A 5136-nucleotide genomic window follows, 5' to 3' on the forward strand; every position below is an offset into this window, starting at 1 on the left:
TACGTTATGTTGTTAGACTCAGAATCAGTCTCTGCCATTTCACAGAGCAGACAAGAGACTTGCTGGGACCGGGCCTCTGGGCTCCGACAGTCTTTGCTGACTGGGGAACCCCCGTCAGCCCTCCGGGCTTCACTGTGTGGCCCTTGGCAAATCCTGTCCCGCTCTAGGCTGCTCCAGTAGGCAAGGGTTTCTGAGACCCCCTCAGTCTAGTTTTCCGCCTCCCCGGGGCTACCCCAGCCTCTGGCCCCATTGAAGTGCAAGACTTGGCCAGGTCTTGTCCAGGGTGACCAGAGGTGCCAGAAGTGTCGTCACAGCAGGCTGAGGGATGGCAGCTGAGTCACAAGTGAGCCGGCCCACAGAAGGCAGGGGCTGGCCATTCCCAGACAGGAGCGTCTGGCCGGGCAGTTTTCCTGGAATAATCAGACAGCCCGGGACAGCTTGGGAAAGAGCAGAGAAAGCCCAGAGTGGAAGAAAAGCCGTAATGGTTCCTCTCTCCCCAGTTCCTTTCTCCACCCCTCGTCTTGTACCTCGGGGTACACGGGGTCAGCCGGTCCGGTTCACACACGCAGGGGTGGGCCGCCACCACCTCACTGCAGCGCGCTCCAGTTCCTTCCGCCGGGGAAGCCAGACTGGAGCGGGCTGCTGGGCGGGGCCCCAGCTATGCCGCTGAGTCCTCTGGCGGCCTTAGTTTCTTCATCTGGGAAATGGAGTGGCAAGATCTAGTCCCGCTAGGATTGCTTTGAGGAGTCAGTGAGTTAACGGAGCCGATCAAATTGCTTGCACTGGATAAGAGTTCATTATTTTGTTCAAATCATGTTGCCCCTCATTTAAGGCAGAACATCCTTGGGAGAATCTGAGCTTTGCAAAACTGACTGCCTGTCCAGAGCGGCCTGGGAAGTGCGGGTGTCAGCCCCCACAGGCACCTCCGTGACACAAATGCTATTAAGTAAGACTTTTGGGTGCACAGAACAAAACCTGGCTCAAAATGGCTGAAGCCCCAAAGGGTATTTATTGGCCCTGTGACTGAGCACCACAGGGGTGGAATGGCTTCAGGCTGGGCTCGCTTCCCTCCCTTCGGCCCTGAGCTGGCTTTGCTCTCAGCAGGTTGCCCTGAGAGACAGCCAGCAAGACAGGAGGCCCGGCTCATCCCAGCAAATCCTGCAGACCCCGAGTGGATAGGAGAGGTTCTGCAGACGACCCAGGGCTGGTTGCTGCAGTAGGGACACAGATGCAGCAGGGACCACAGAGACGGTGGCACGGGGCTTCTGGGAAGACTGGCGCACACCTGTGCCTGCAACTGCTTGGCCAGCATGTGAGCAAGCTGTCGCAGGGCTAGATATAGGCGCCGGGGTCACACTAGTTAGGCACAGCTTAGGCTGCTATGACCAGACCCTGACGGACTCACAGCTGAGCACATTGAAAAGCTGACCCCCTTTTCCATAAAGGTCAGACTAGGTAGGGTGTCTCTTGGGTGCTCAGGGGCTCCTTCGACCCAAGCAGGGTGCCCCCGCTGTACAAGGGGGCTGCTCCACGTGGTGGCCACGCCCAGGTCTTGCCTCAGTCAGCTAGAAGAGCATAGGGACGGGGGTCTCCTTCTTTTCTCTAAAAGGCACAAACCACCTCATGCTGGCGCTGCCCAATGGCCCCGAGTTCAGGTCCTGAAATGACATGGAGTCAGCCTGAGTCCCTGTGTGCATTCTCGAGAGTTACGTTTCCTATCTGAAGAGTGGTCAGGAAAATTAGGTTCTCCGCATCGCTGGGGGGTGGAAGGGCACGGAGGTGGGGTTGTCCTCAGTGTGCAGTCAGCCTTTCATTGGACTGGAGAAGAGGCTGCTGAGGCGTGGTGAGCGAGGGGGCTGGAGCGTCGGGAGGGTGGGGAACCCGCTAGCTCTGGGATCCGAAGTCAGCTGCTCCCCCCGTCGCTTCTTCATCGCCGAGTGGCACCGACTCTGTGTATCTGCCACATCGTAATCCCCTCTCTGTCCTTGGGCCCTGAGGTTGTTTTCCCAACTGGCTTTTTACAGGTAGCACCTTGGACACAGGAGCGCAGATCCCCTGCGAATGAGTGTCTCTGCATCTTGGCGGGGAGACCACGAGAGGGAGCCCCCAACGTGGAGCAGGACCTTCTTGGTGTTTTGAAAAAGCCCCATCCTGTTCTCCATGGGGGCCGCCCAAGGGACACTCCCGCCCACAGAGGAAGAGGGCTCCCGTTGCCTCCACGCCGTCACCGCTTGCCGGCTCTGGGCTTTAGGCCTGGGCTGTTCTCACGGCGGTGAGGTGCCATCTGCGGCAAAGACAGTGGAGAGCTGGTCACTCGCTGCACATCTTCCTATCAATCTTAAGAGCAGGAGCCACTTTCCAGACGAGGGCACAGAGGCCAGCCGGCTGCAGCCCTGCTGATGTCACATGGGGCTGTCTCTGGGCTGAGGTCACACGGCGGCAGGGTCCACACCGTCATTTCGCGGGGGCCAGGAGAGGCTGCGTACCAGCAGGCGCAGACCCAGGGAACCCTCTCCCCCATGTGGGTGGCCAGTCCTGGTGTCCCAGGGCCTGGGGGCCTTTGAAATTGTCTCTGATGTGAGTCCGCCGCCTGCACACACCGGCCCGGCTGAGCATTCAGTCTTGGCCTTATCGGCCAGGAACTTCCTCCAAGTGTGCCTCAGCCGGGCCCTGGGCCCCAAATTCCTGGGAGGTGATGTGCACTCTGCCTGTGATAACGCCCGTAGGGCTCCGAGGGGAGAGCGCCTTGGCCGCATCTCAGCTCAGATAACAGAGGAAGGGCGAAGCGGCTCCGCTTTATCTCTGGAAAGCTGGCCAGGCTCGGCTGTGAGGGCCAAATCTCGGCTCACGGGCTCTCCCGCTGGGGACCTGCAGCAGGGAAGGGAGATTCCCAAGAGGCCAGAAGCTGCCCGCGGCCCAGAGACGAGGCCGGTGCCGTCTGGCGCCCAGGCCTCCTCCTTCCCCCCCCACGAGGAACTGCTCCATCTGGCACTCAACACTGCAGGTATTCACTGAGACGCCCACGGGCAGCCCAGGCAGAGAGAAGGGAAGCCACTTGCCAGGGTCCCACAGCTGAGAGGAGGTGACGTCAGCAAGGCCCGGGTGTCCAGACAGGTCTGGCACGGGGAGGGGGTGGGGCTAGGCGCTACCCCGCTTCCTGACCCCGGCATGCCTGCACTCTCCAGGCCATTGAACCTACTTGGGCTTGCTCAAAGCACCTTCTGATTTCTGTTCATTTACTCTTCCCCACAACACCATGACCTGGGCCCTGATGTCATTCGACTAATTTTACAGGGGAGGAAATCAAGGTGCAGAATGCAGTAGCTTGCCCCAGGACACACCAGCAAGGGTGCGTGGTGGCCTTCTTAACTCTCAGGCGATGCCACATACTGTCACTACAAAGATGTTTTAGAAAGCTGGTGCTAAGCGCTCTAAGGTGTAGACAGGGTGGGCAGTGACGGGGGGAATACCCTTACTACCTGCTGCGATTCTCCATGCAGCAGTGGGCAGCGTGGGGTCAGCGGGAAGGGCATTCAGGACAGGGGGACAGCAAGTGCAAAGAGCCCAGGGCTACAAAAACAAGCCCAAGTAGGTTCAATGGCCTGGAGAGTGCAGGCATGCCGGGGTCAGGAAGCGGGGTAGCGCCTAGCCCCACCCCCTCCCCGTGCCAGACCTGTCTGGACGCCCGGCCTCGCTGACGTCACCTCCTCTCAGCTGTGGGACCCTGGCAAGTGGCTTCCCTTCTCTCTGCCTGGGCTACAGTGAGGCCCACGGAAGGGGACACCATGGACCCCCAGCTGCCACGCAGATGTGTGAGGTGGTTACTTCCAGACCCTGTGTCCTCTGGCAGGCTGGAGGGTGACCCCAGACATCCTGAGCCACTGGCGTGGGCCTCCGGGCTAGAGAATGTGACCCCAATCCCCCTATGGTCCCCTGAGCACTGGCCCCAGGTGTGAATATGCCCCAAGTGGTAAGTTCAAACCACAGAGGCAGGGTGGAGTGCCCACAGTCTGGTCTCCCTCTCCCTCACTTGTCAGGCTTGGAAATGCAGAGACTAAGAAGGATAGAACAAGAGGGACAGAGACGCAGAAAGGGGGAGACAGGTGGGAAGGGGGGGTGACCGGGGCGGGGGACGGGCTGGACCATTTGAGTGAGACATCGAGAGACATGGAAAGATGGATTCACAGTGACGGGCAAACCAAGAGAGAGAAAGGTGGATAAGCGAAAAGGTGTAAATGTTCAAAGTGCCCCTAATGGTCGCTGTGCTTTACAACAGTGAATTTTCTCATGTTCATTTTACTGGAGTACAAAGAGAGACAGAGAGAAGGAGCGAGACAGGAGGGAGAAGATGGGGAGATGGCAGAGACATAGGGTAAGGAAGGACAGACATGGGGGTCTGACCTCCCTTCAGCTGCTCGCGGGTGGACTGGGGGTCCCTGGGCCCTGCAGGGTCAGGGGGCCCCGTGCTCCTGGTGCGGGGCTGTGAAGGGGCAGAGGAGGAGCCTTTGCTGGTGTCCGGTGGCTAAACGGGATGACCCTCCCCCCTCAAATGCAGGGGTGGGATGCGGAGTCACAGTAATTAATGTTTTCAGTTTCCACCTCGCAGCGTTTGTGGTTGCTGTGCTTGGTGGAGCCGGTAAGACCTGGGGTTTCCCAGCGCACCCACATGAGCAGAGTGGCGAGATGGAAGACTGGGCTCCGAGAGGTCCAGGGAGGGCGCTGTTAGGGCGACACGGTGGTCACAGGCAGCACTTTGGCTGAAGCAAAGGACAGTGCGCAGAGCTGAGCCCTGGGATCTGCGGTCTGTAGCCGCCGCCCGCCCGTAGAGCGCCCGCAGGTGGGAGCCGCGGGCTAGGAAGCCAGAGGGTGGACAGGTTGGCCAGGCGGCGACTGCCCCTTGACCCTGCCACACAACGGCTGCCCCTGGCACCGGTCAGGGCCTGCGGGTCTGTCTTCCCAGGTGCCTGGGGCTGCCGGGCCCTTCTTCCAAGCGGGACCCTGAGGTCCAGCCTGGCGAAGTGGCAGGGCCGACACAGCAGTGCGTGATCTGGAACTCTGAGTTTAGACTGGGCGGGGACAGAGGGGTGCAGGGAAGGGTCGGGGTGCTCGTTGCTCCCGGCGAACACAGCCTGGGCC

The sequence above is a fragment of the Condylura cristata genome, unplaced genomic scaffold, assembly GCF_000260355.1.
Source record: "Condylura cristata isolate star-nosed mole 26May11 unplaced genomic scaffold, ConCri1.0 scaffold00033, whole genome shotgun sequence".
Lineage (NCBI taxonomy): Eukaryota > Metazoa > Chordata > Mammalia > Eulipotyphla > Talpidae > Condylura > Condylura cristata.